Genomic DNA, 13,621 nt, shown 5'->3' with positions numbered 1-13,621 from the left:
CATCTTAGATTTGTGTGCCTGCCCCAAGCACCAGTGCTAAGGATCAGGTCAGTAATTCTTCCCGCATGCTCACACAAGCAGTTCAAATGGAAAGGAATCCCACTTTTGATACAACATAATAATCCATCAAGAATTAAGAGTACCAACCACTGCCAGACAATGTTCATAGGTTGGTCACCTTATATGCCCATGCATCCACGCCCCCCCAAACTATCTGCAGCACATTATATAAACATGCTGGTCATGTGTACAATTCCTTTCACATACATACAATTACAAACCTGCCCCTTGGTTCTCCTAACAATATTCTGACCAAGTGTCACTTAATCACAAGAAAATGAATGATCATGCAATGTGACCCATTAAAGAAAACCCTGACATTGAAATGTGATTACAAAAATTAAAGCGAGATTAAATTAATGTTAGAATCCAGCTGTCCAAGATCTGTTTGAGGATTAACGGATTCTAGCTCTTATGCTATTTATAAAACAGACATCAAGGATTCTACCCCACTTATTCATACTGCAACTGACAACTCCTACAAAAACTTCCTACTCAATGTCACAAGCAGCACCTACATATAAACTTCCAAGGGTCATCCTTTTATACTTTGAGATAACAATGTTGCCTATGCTGAACCATAAGAGGAAAAAAAACCTATTTCTTCTAGGCTGATTCTTCTCCCTTCAGAGTCAAAAGAAATGCCATTAAAGCCTATGGGAGTTATGCAGATGTAAAACCTAGGAGATAGTGGAAAATCATAAACAACATCTCTCCCACATTCTAACATTTAGATGTAGATTTTTCTGTGTGTATGTAATATTGACTAGTGTGCTATATTTGAAGATTAATTCTGTATATATTTGTCAGTGACTTTTAAAAAAGATACTCTCAAAATCTATTGGTCCCATAGATTTTTGCATGTACAAATGTTAACATCTACACACACCAGTACATGTGCAAACAGAGGCTGGGCACTGAAGATTTCTCTCCTAAGAAATCATTACACACATCTGAACTTGATACACAATTTTAAGAAGGTTAGCTTTTGAAAGATTGCAAATTAACAATTTGGGAAAGTTACTGTAATTTTCCTCTCTTGTGCATTTGCCTATAAATCAAACGCTTGTAAGTATTTGCACACCTTAAACTTTTCTTCTTCCTGCTTTGAAATGAGTGTCTTGAATGTAAATTCAAAATCACATCCAGGAAAGCAGCACTCTTCTTTCTCCACTTACTTAACAACACTCAGAGGGGGTTAGATACAGATACTTCCAGGCATATACTTTTTTTGGGGAAGAAAAGTCACCATTCTTACAAAACTGGACCAGTGTTCAAAGTTTGGATCAATTTAGATCTGAGCACTAAGGCTATTGGTAAGTCTGGGGGGGTCTCTGTTTTCCCACAGAACCTCTCTCTAATCCAAGAGTTCACCAGACACCCCTGTGTTTCTTTGAGAGAATTTTCGATAGTGAATGAGTTTTCTAGCCCTCTGGCAAAAAAAAAAAAAAAAAAAAAAAAGTGTTTGATTCATTCTTTGTTTGCAAGGAGACATGTGCAAGGTTAGTCTTCCAGCCAATACTCCCCCACAGTTATTTGAAATCAAATTGACCTAGAGTTTTACCTTTAACTATTCTGAAAAATCTCTACCATGGCTTCCCACCTTGCAAGTCTCCACAGCAAGTCATTTAGGAGCCCATACTATCTAATAAAGCTGATCAAAGCAGAGTTTGTTCTCTTCTTTTAAAAATACTGCAAAGAAAAGAAACGGTGAACTGGCAGCTGTGAGGACAGACACACCCTTCCAGTTCATATAAACCAGATATAGCGTGTAAAAAGTGGCCAAGATGTTTTAAATCTCCTCCCCCCCCCCCCCATTCTTCTTTTGGAAACTGTCTTTCTCTAGCATATGTTTTACCTATTTTTGTAATAGTATTTACAGTAATAGATAAATCTCAAACAACAAATTACCTGCGTCTGAAGCATCAGATTTAGTATTTAAGGGCCACGCTCAAGTTTTGCTTCTCTCCCAGTGAGTTGCAGAAAGAACGGTTCCTTAGCTTGCAGGAACTGCTGTTCTTGAGATGTTTTAGCCATGTAGCACTCATCCCAGATGTGCATATACCTCAAGCACATTGAGATTGGAATCTCTGATCAGCACCAGCCAGGTCTCCTGCACTCATGGCAGGATTAAATATTATCTCTAGACCATCTCTGGCAGGCATCAGGAAGGAGAGTGGCTCTACTTTCCCTTGCTTCTCTCTGAAATACAAAAATTCAACAAATATTCTGAAATAATGGGGATGGAAGGCAGGTCATGGTAGCTCCATTGACAACCACAGTTAATGCAAAGGTAAGTAATTTTTTGTTCTCAAAGGATACTTCATTGGAGCTATCGAATGCCAGAAGCCCTCCTTGCTGTGATGTTTTGAAATTCAACGTGTGTAGTTGGAGTGAAGCAGGGAGTAGCCTCTGCCGCCTCCTCCCCCCTCATCCCACCAAGAGCCAGCATTTTAGGATTTTTATTTTGGAGAGTAGCCTCTGAGGGGCCAGGCTGTCCAGCTTTATCCTCGATTGTAGAGAGTAACAGATCTAAGGAATAGTAATAGAAATGTAGCCGTGTTAGTCTGGGGTAGCTGAAGCAAAATACAGGACTATGTAGCACTTTAAAGACTAACAAGATGGTTTATTAGATGATGAGCTTTCATGGGCCAGACCCACTTCCTCAGATCAAGTAGTGGAAGAAAATAGTCACAACCATATATACCAAAGGATACAATTTAAAAAAATGAACATATATGAAAAGGACAAATCACATTTCAGAACAGAAGGGGAGGTGGGGGGGGGGGAAAGGTGAATGTCTGTGGGCTAATGATATTAGAGGTGATAATTGGGGAAGCTATCTTTGTAATGGGTAAGATAACTAGATCCTTTGTTTAAACTCAGATGTAGAGTGTCAAATTTTAGCATGAATGACATTGTCTGCTATGTACATTGGACAAATGTCTCAGACACTTCACCAAAGGATCAATGCCCACAAAACAGATAGACAGGATCACAAAGAAAAAACAGTTTCTTGCCATTTCAACCAGAAAGGACACTGTCTCAAGGACTTAACTACCTGCATCCTACTACAAAGACCTTTCAAATCTGCACTTGAAAGGGAATACTCTAAACTCCATGTAGAGTGTGGAATTTTAGCATGAATGACAGTTCAAACAAAGGATCTAGTTATCTTACCCATTACAAAGATAGCTTCCCCAATTATCACCTCTAATATCATTAGCCCACAGACATTCACCTTCCCCTCCCACCCCCCCCTTCTGTTCTGAAATTTGATTTGTCCTTTTCATATGTGTTCATTTTTTTAAATTGTATCCTTTGGTATATATGGTTGTGACTATTTTCTTCCACTACTTGATCTGAGGAAGTGGGTCTGGCCCACGAAAGCTCATCATCTAATAAACCATCTTGTTAGTCTTTAAAGTGCTACATCGTCCTGTATTTTGCTTCAGATCTAAGGAATGTATGTAAAGATGCCCTTCTGTAGCATTTGATCTGTTTTACACGTGGCTTGCTCTTTGGGCCAAGGATAGTAGGGATCTGCTAAAGGTTCTTAGCTGGTTCCAAATGGTCTTTATTAATAGATACTGCAAACCTTCTCCGAGTAGAACATAGTGAGTGTGTTAAGGATATTTTCCAGCCTGAAGACAAAGGTTCTCTTTTTTCAGGGAGGTGGAGGGGATAGAAAGAGAGAGTAGATACCAAAAATACTTCATGAATCTCTGTCTGCCAGCACAGACTCAACAACATACCTCGCTGCTGCTATGGGGACAACATAAATATCCATAGGGCTTTGATTGTATTACAGCAATCAAAGCTGGCTCAAATAAACATTGGACTTTGCTCAATGCACCACTGAGCACATAATGCTGGAGCAGGGCAACATTAGAGCAGCACGATCTAAAAACCACCATCTATAACCAGCACAAAAGTGAGTGGGTAGAGATGGCAAGTCCTCATTCTCCTCTGTCTAGCACAGGCATGGCCTTAGTGCACATTAGGGGAATGACTGAATGCATTATCTGGAACAATCCCAAGCAATCTGATCATTTTCTTAAGCTTGGAATACACATGAAATGGAGCCAGTATCTCCAAGAGTCCACTCTTCTCTACATTTTTGTTTTAGAAAGTAAGATCTCCAGCACTGGTTTTCCTTGAGCCCCATGGCTTGCAGAAACCCTCCACTGGCCATGAATTTGGCTCTAATTTCTTTTGCTTCAGGGAATTTCAGCTCCTGAGCTCACGGTTCTAGAAACTTGTAAGACTGATTGTACAACATATGTGGTTTGTCTGCCAGCAGGGCTTTCAGTAGCTCAGAGGATGCTAAAAGGTCCTTACAGTTGTGATGTCAAAGAAAAGGTCTGGAGCTAGGGTTGTTCTGTATCCATAGTTGGATGGTTCATGCAATCTATTCCTGGAAACAAACACATACCCAAATCCCTCTAACGCTTCTGAAAGGCGCTACTGGTACTAGAAGGGCAAGGTTATGTTTTCTGTGCAAAACTGTAGCACTAGCTGTACTTGCTTTGTACACTCTCCAACGCATCACCAATGTGCCTCAAAACCTGACCAAGCAAAGGTTACGAGTAGGGGTGACAGCACGTAAAATGTCTTATTGGTATAACGGCTGGCTCCAGAAGGGATGAGACCGTAGACAGCTGGGAGTCCGGGGCCCATTTAAGTCCCCAGACAATAGAGTAGCTGCCACTTTCTCCCCCAGCCCCTGGAAGTGGTGGCCTTGCCCACTCCCAGCTGGAGGGTCCTTAAAGCGCTACCATGATGTTTTAATGTTGCTGCCCCTTTTGCCATCTCTCCCCTGAGGGCCACTGATTGAGGGGGAGGGGTCAGCAAAAGGGGCAGCAATGTTTAAGTGCTACTGTGGCAACACTTTAAATATTGGCTGTTTACAGACCCACTACTGGCAGCCACTTCTTACAGGTATGCCATGCTGGCCTCTTTCATCTCTAATTATGAGGCAGGTTAGTTTCCACACTGACTCAATTCTTGTCTTCTCTACTGTGAGGTGAGTGATTGTAAGCACTTTGGTTTTTAAGCATTATCCTCATATCCGCCTCTATTACACCTATGCATTAAACACACTGACTTCTGATGCAGTCAGTTGTAAGAAAGAAATAGCTTGAGTTGGGGAGGGAGAGGACAAGGCACACACTGTGCATGTCATTTCAGCTAGATAATTGTCCTTATTACAAGGGATAAGAGATTGCAGGGGAGTACCCTATAATTATGGAGATAGCGACCACTACAGAGAAAGTATTAAAACTGGCTTGATTACTCAAAGCAACTAAAATCCACTTGAAGATGGAAAGATATCTAATCTAAAAGGTATGTACCAATATTTATCATGAAGATCCTATTCTGGTAAGATCCCCTCAGAGAAATTCTTCTAACTGTTTGAGCTAAGGCAACGTTCCAAAACAAATACATGTGATTGCACAGACAAGCCATCCAGGAATAGGCTGGGCATAGACACCCTTGTTATTTTTTATTTATGTTGGCTTCAGTGAGAAATACGGATGAGTAAGTTACACAATGAGGGTATGTCTACACTGCCACCCTAGTTCGAACGAGGGTGGCTAATGTAGGCATTCGAACTTGCAAATGAAGCCCGGGATTTAAATATCCCAGGCTTTATTTGCATGTTCCCGGGCGCCGCCATTTTTAAATGCCCTGTAGTTCGAACTCCCTGCCGGTGGCTACACGCGGCACGGACTAGGTAGTTCGAATTAAAGCTCCTAATTCGAACTACCGTTACTCCTCAGAAGTAACGGTAGTTCGAATTAGGAGCTTTAATTCGAACTACCTAGTCCATGCCACGTGTAGCCGCGGGCAGGGAATTTGAACTACGGGGCATTTAAAAATGGTGACGCCTGGGAACATGCAAATAAAGCCTGGGATATTTAAATCCCGGGCTTCATTTGCAAGTTCGAATGCCTATATTAGCCACCCTAGTTCGAAGTAGGGTGGCAGTGTAGACATACCCTAAGAGTAAGCCTATATTTCATTTAAAATGGGAGAGGATAAAGCATAGAAGATTTCTCTGTATAAAGGCATGATAATCAGAACTGTAATGTCCTGATGTGTACACACACCACATTTTTTCTGGTTGCACAATGTAATTTTCAGATAATACAAATTGATCAGTGTCACACACTGACAAACAGACTTGATCTCAGAATGAAAGTAAAAATACACCTCATCAATGCCTCAGGTAGCTGTTTGAATAAACAAACCTGAATTTATTCATCTACTGTACCTTCTGGTTAACGGATTGAAAGCATCAGGCCCTTGAGGAAGACTAAATCCATAGTTCAGCAGTGTCTGCCTGCCATCATCATCATCAGCCCCATCTTTTGATGTTTAGTGAGAGAATATCAGATGAGCCAATCATCAGGCCTTGCTAGCAGGGGTTTCCCCTGTAGGTAGAACATAAGCATCTTTTAGAGCAATGATTCCAAATCTGTGGGTCACAGTCTCTTGGAGTGTTGTGGTAGATCAAAAGGAGAGCCCGGGTTGTTGTTTTTTTAAAATGGAATTTTATCTACAATGAAAATGGAAAGCTTCCCAGACCCTAATTCAAATCAGACATATTTCTTGCATTTTGTAAAACAGCACACAGTGTGATCAAACAAGAATAGCGGGTTGCGTCTCACACCAAGCAGAGCTGGGACAGGAACATTGCAAGAGCACTACTGAGCAGGAGAACTGTAGTTTCCATTATCTCTAAAATAAGTGGGCCTCTGCTAGTGTCACAGTCTTATCCCTCACTTACTAGCTTTTTATTAGCCATTGGAGTGCCAATTAAATTGTTAGAGAATCATGCCAAGCGATGTGACAGAGAAAAAGGACTGGAAACTGTCCCGCAGGAGGATAAAGCTCAGCTCCCTTCTATCGGGGTTGGCAGGAATGGTTTCAGGATGTGAGACTTTTTGCAGCCCTATGCTAGCTTTGCTGAATTTCACCATTGTTTGATATAGATTTATAAACATTTAAACATCCATAATGGGGTATTTTGCATTTGGGAATATTAAGAAACTCCTATAATCTTGGGTTTTTTATATTTGGCAACAGAAAAATGCCAGCACTGGTTGGCAGAGTGAAACATGATGAAAACACACTCCACAGAGGGCAATGATTCTGACGAGGATAATGTGGACATATGTGAACAAAATGTATTTTTGCACCATTCTTATGGGCTGCCTTCCATCTCACAAATTTGTGGCTTGGGCGGATTGCTTATAAATATAGCAATATGGCAGTCAAGTAAAATAAATCAGAATCTGTGACCACCTCAGCCTTCATTTATAATCCTGTGGTGTTTTTTTTTTTAATCAGTGCACTGACTAATAAATACTTTGTGAGTAAAAGCGACTTACCAATTACGTGTCAAGGTCTAGCTTAACACATGAGGTTATGAATGTCAGTCATCTGCAGGTACCACCAGAATTGCTGCAATTAAACAATCAGACAATAAGTTACCTGTAACATTTCCTCACCCTTCAACAAAAAGAAGACTTGCTTAATCATCCAGTAAAACCATGGAAATTCATAATTAGGACCAACAAATTCTAGCAAGACTCCATGGACAAAAGATCATTTGGTTAATTTACATAAATTCTCTCTTGTCTTGTTCAGAACAAATATTTAATTCACATAAGTTAGTCATTACAACCAGGCTACACTCCACTAGCAGAGCAGACATTGATGGATACACTGTACGAGGAAATTGAACAAGTGTGCAAAAAGTATTGATAGGAAAATCATCCATCAGTCTTGATCCAATAATAAGTCCTTATGTGACAACAAAAGATGGAGTTGTCTTACAGCAACTCTTCCTAAATCTGGAAATGGTCAGTGACACTTCCTCAAGGAAGTTACTAACAACCACCAGTAAACTCCAGATCCTGAATCCCCCATCAATAACTCTATAATGTCCACTCACTCTCGCTAGACACTCACAGAAATTAAGTGTGCTGTCTCCAAAGAGTCAGTGTACACATGGGCCCATTAGGTTAGCTGAGGATTCATTCTCATACTTCAATATATGGGTTATAATATATGGGTTATAAGCAAAACTAAGAATAAGTTTATTAAAGAACAGATCTAAGCAACAGAGTGGAAAAAAAATGGTTACAAACAAAACACTTTCTCGTGAGTGAAAATTTTAGCAACTTAACTGTTCAGCCAAAAACTCTCATTTGAAAATTCTCATTTGCATCAAATTACCAATATCTGCAGGCCTATGGATCCAACTTTCCCGGAATTGGATTATGGTTCCCTTTGTTCTATAAGGAGTGGATAGCCAGCATGTCTTTTCACTCCCTATCTATTCTCCCAAAGTCAATAATCTTTGCCTCACAAACCAGGAACATTTCTTGGGGTGCAGACTCTGATGTGCTCACTAACCTCTTTTACACCCGATTACCTCATATATAAACTGTACTTTAATCAAGCAATGATCTGATACCTTGCAGGTTACTTCTGGATACCTATGACCACACAATGTCAGGGGACAGTAAGTATGTCAGGCCTGATACTTGAATAAGAGGTCCATAATTGACGTAAGTCTCAACCTATGGACTTAGAATAACCCACAACCATCTGCTATGTTCAGCCACCATAAGTTGGAAACAAAACCTAGAGAAGTCAGGAGAAGTCAGCTTTGACGTAGGCAGACAGAAAAGTCTCAGCTGCAGCATTACTAACAGGAATAGATCTATAGTCACAAAATCATGAGGAGGAGGAGAGAATGGACAAGCTAATCCTGAGTTTCTGCACCCTCTTCCAGATAATAAAAATGATAAGGCTTTGCTTATTCCACTAACAAAGCATAGAGATAAGTAGACCACAAGATGTTTTTACTAAATGAAAAATACAAAAAGGTTACAGAGTACATGAATCTCACTATCGTGAAAATTATTTGTTAGTGTTTTTGTATAGACATGTTTTGAGTAAGTTAATTGGATATAGTATTGATAAGGACAACTCATTTTTAACTATATTAAATGAGCATCAGAAAACAAGTTCAGAATTTAACTCCAAGGATAGAGCTCAAGACAAAACAACTAGGATTTTTAATCCTTACGCAACTCGACTGTACAAAAGCTGGAGCCCAGGATGAGAACAGACTCTGGTTGGCCATTAGGAGACACCCATCCGTTTTATTGGGGATGGGATGCATTAGATGCTGGGTGTAGTATGTATTGTGTTGATTGATAATTGCTAATACACATACATATATATCGATAAGAAAGTTTACTGTATGATAAAGGCTCTTTTAGTAGGATAAGGCCCCATTAACTTGTCAAGGGCCATTGGGCCCTGGAAAGGGGGGTGGGAGCTCCAAAATTATGTGGTTAGCTATTGAGTGGACCCTCTGCCAATTGACAATGAGGGGCTCTTAAATGTTCTGCTGTATAGAAGTAATCCTAAAAATAGTAGCAGTAAACTATGAATAAGAATTCAAATGTCAAGGGACTAGCTTTTTCCACACGTAATGCTGCAAATTTAACATGTGAGAAGAAATCTAGAAAAAAGATAATTAAGGGAACCTGAAGCTTATGGAGTATGGTGCAATGTTAATTTCAAGAACCTTTTAGCCAAGATGTAACTACAGTTTCAGAAAGAGGGGAAAATGCTGCTGAAGGTTTAAAAAAAAAATCCTTCCATAACAGCCACTTCACTTCAGCTTTGGTGAAGGAAAGAGGAGAATCCAAACTAATTAACCCCAGAGATGTATGATAGAATGCAGTGGTTGACTGTTTTGACCCATTTAGTAAAAGCTGACCTCTCCTGATGACAGCTTGTGAAGAAAATCTCCATAAAATAGATGGAACTTTCACAGCCAAAGCAGTCGACAGCAGGCTAAAGGGGAATATGGAAAAAATGTTAATACACTGAAACCCCTTTTTGTAGCCTTGGCCAAACCATAGAATAATTGCTCCTGCATTGCTCATGCCGTTGAAGTTTGGTAAGAAATACCCAACAACAGAATTAAATTGCAGGCAGTGAAGAAGTGAATAGATCAAGCCCTTCAGGTTAAGAATATTGGCAAGAAAATGAGGTGAAGTATCAGGGCAGACTGCTAACTGCTGAACAAGATGCGGCAGCTATGATGTGGCCATCTAGACTATTAGTCACCCTTTTGTCATGCCAACCATAATAAATTTTAGGACTAGAGGTCAACCATTCAAGCAGTATGTTTGCTGATGGTTATGTTAAAGAAAGTTCTTACAGGTCAGCAGTGTAAGTCTCTCGCTAAGCACTTAAAAACAGAGCCTGTGACATGCTAAACCAGTTTTGACAGTAGTAGCATCTTCTACGGGGGAGGGGAGGGGGGGAGACGACTATTTTGGGTCAGGGGCCACTGACACTCAGAAAAAAAAATCAGTCAGGGGCTGCACACAACAACAACAACAAAAGAAAGACCAAACCCTCACTGATGTGGCCCCCAACTGAGGAGAAAGACATTCCCCATATTCCCTTCACACACCAGAGCCTACGGGGCTCAGACTAGTAGATTTTGTGTGCTCCAGCCCCATGATGGGACGGCAGGTGGAGTGGAGCATCGGCATGGGCTCCCCAATGTTGGGGGGGGGAGGAGAAGTTGTGAGTCCCGGGGGGCCAAATCCAGGTAAGCCAGGAACCCACAGAATGGAGCAACTGGCATATGCTGGTGGAGGTTGGGCATGTTGACACAATCGAACACCAAGTCTGGTCCCAGGAAACAAGCACAGATCAGAGGGACCACATAGTTATGTGGCTAAGGGACGATGATCAGTGGCTGCAAAATACTCCTGCATGCATAAGGCTACTTTAATGGAACTTTCCCCAACCCTGTTATACAGGCATAGATAGAATATTTTCTTCATTTGAACTAATTTACTCAATGTTGAAAAATTGATTAGGAGAAAAAAGGATATCTTGTCAAAGACAAAGGGAATGAGATCTACTAGTTATAAAAGTTTGCAGGATGGCCTGCATAACTTATGAGACTTTGTTCATTTTCCAGAGATTTAGGCAAACAGGAATATAACCTCCCATCACTTATGCATACTTTCCTCAGGCGGACGCAAAATAATCAGTTTTATTTACTGATAGTCAATCTTTCTGTTCCCTTAATAAATAATTTAGCTGTGAAAAATGTTGATGAGAACATTGTGTCCAAAACATTTGATTAGTTTGATTAAACAATTTTCATACACTATTGTGTAACTTTAAATAAATTTGTTATCTTAATGCCGCTCTACACAAATTAAAATGTTAATTGTTTAGTAAATAAGCAATATTCACCATTTTATAACATACTAAAATGTTCAATAAGAATCTGAAAATAAGTTATATAATTGCTTACATGTTTATGTATAGCATACCCTCCTAGGTAGCAAAAAAGATTACCGATGAAAAGGCTCTACATAACTATTAATAGTTTATTTACAGGTATCTCAACCAATGAGAATGCACTTTTCTTTTGAAAATAAAGTACAAATGGAAAAGTTGATTAAAATTGATTATTTAAAATCAGCTTGATTCACATCAGTCACCCTGTTCTGTAGTTGAAACAAAATACAGGACTATGTAGCACTTTAAAGACTAACAAGATGGTTTATTAGATGATGAGCTTTCGTGGGCCAGACCTACTTCCTCAGATCAAATAGTGGAAGAAAATAGTCACAGCCATATATACTGTGAAAGTAGAAAGAATTATACTGTAAGAAAAAGATGAATTGTGCTGTAATAATTGAATAAGTTGAAGGAATTCTGTTTGTCTTTTTAAGAGGAAGAAGAAAAGTATGTTAATGTTGATTGTAGGTATTCAGATCAAGGTGCTAGCCAATTTGGGCCTGAGTTTAACAGGAAAAGGAACATTAGGTGTTAGACAGAAAGCAATTCCAGATAATCAGGGAGATTTAGCCAGGAGATTGCTGTGTGCTTGATATTGAAATGAAGATACTTAACCACATTAATAATGTGAAGTTTTGCCACACCCTTTGATCTTGTTAACTTGGCCTTTTGACTGTATAAATCAAGGGGTTTGAACCATGTACGGGGCTCACATTTTTCTGGATGCATTTTAGCAAAGCTTTGCTGAAATAAACCGAGCGGTCTGCCAAATCTGTGAGTCTTGTCTGACTTTGACAATTTGGAGGTTCCACCGAGATGGCAACCGTCTTCGCTGAAGCTGTGTGATCCCTGACCGTCTTACAGGACTACCGTGGCAGCCAGCACCTGGGCATTTGGCCCGAGCAGTCCTCCGCCAGAACGGAAAGGTGCACAGCCAAAGCGAAGTCTATGCCATCGAACCTGTTGGTTCCCGCTCTGTTCTGGTAGGGATCCCGGGATCTAACATCAGGACTCTGGTCAGGTAATTATTTTGTCCGGACTGAGGACTGTCCTGTCTCTGTGTCTATCCGTCTTCCCTGTGGAGTGAGTGAGTCTGGGAGCCATCCCTGCCCGGGGACTGGCCGACCAAGGGGCTCCTGTCCCCACGGTCTGTGTGACTGGAATCTGCACATCGCAACCGCACCACGCCTTGGATGAAATCCTTGGAGTGAACGCAAGGGCGACTGAGGCAGTAGCCTGTGGGCTTCTTTTGTGTGTTGCACCGGGCACCGCTCTGACGAACCCAAATTTCCTCCTGGTGTGATTGGTGTGTGAAGTCCTCCTGTATGGGTAACCAGATGTCTAAGCAAGGGCAGTTCCCTAAAGGGACCCCGGCTCATTTTATGTATTTTAGGAAGGGTCCAGACTCCTGTAAATTCCTGGGAAAATGGTCTAGGTTAACCCTAGGGGAGCCCAAATCACAGTGGCCACTGTTAGGATCCTGGGACAAAGACCGAGTGGACGTCTTAAGAGACAAACTTGGCCTCCCCAAAACTAAATTGGCTAAATGAGAGGTAGATTGCTTCATGCAGTGGTGGGAAGAGGCAAATCGTAGATGGACCGAATCGAAGCTCGCCTCCCTTAAAAATTCTAATGATAAATTAAAGGCCCTATTGGATGCAGCCTCTCCCACCACCAGCCCGAGTGCTCCCCTTTACCCAGTTCTGCGTGAGGATCCGGATCGAATCCGACCCCCTCCATACTCCCGCCCCAGTGAGGGAACAGAGGAAGAAAGGCCTTCGGTAATTTCCGATGATGAGGATGAAGAAAATACCCTTATTGGCCTCGCAGCCCTGCAGAGTGTTCAAGGTCTTCCAACCCCAAAAAGAACCCCTCCACGTTTGAATCGCAAAGATTCCCCTGATTCCTCTTTCGATACTCCCAATTTAATGATCTCACCATCACCCTCTCGCCCTCTTCCCTCTGCTTCCTGGACAAAAACCCCTGATGGAAGGTGGGAAAGGGACTCGGACAAACCTGTTCTGGCACCCTTGCGGGTCCTTAAGACGGAAGGGGGTGGCTCCACTTGGAGTCATAATCCCTGGACTCGTACAGAACTTCTGTCAGTAATTAAAGGTTTTCCTAAGCCACAGGAAAATCCTATTAAATTTGCTGAGGAATTTTTGCTGGTCTGTGAAACCTATGAACCCTCTGAGAC

This window comes from Pelodiscus sinensis, chromosome 2 (assembly GCF_049634645.1).
Source record: "Pelodiscus sinensis isolate JC-2024 chromosome 2, ASM4963464v1, whole genome shotgun sequence".
Lineage (NCBI taxonomy): Eukaryota > Metazoa > Chordata > Testudines > Trionychidae > Pelodiscus > Pelodiscus sinensis.
Note: the sequence above shows the minus strand (reverse complement) of the source record.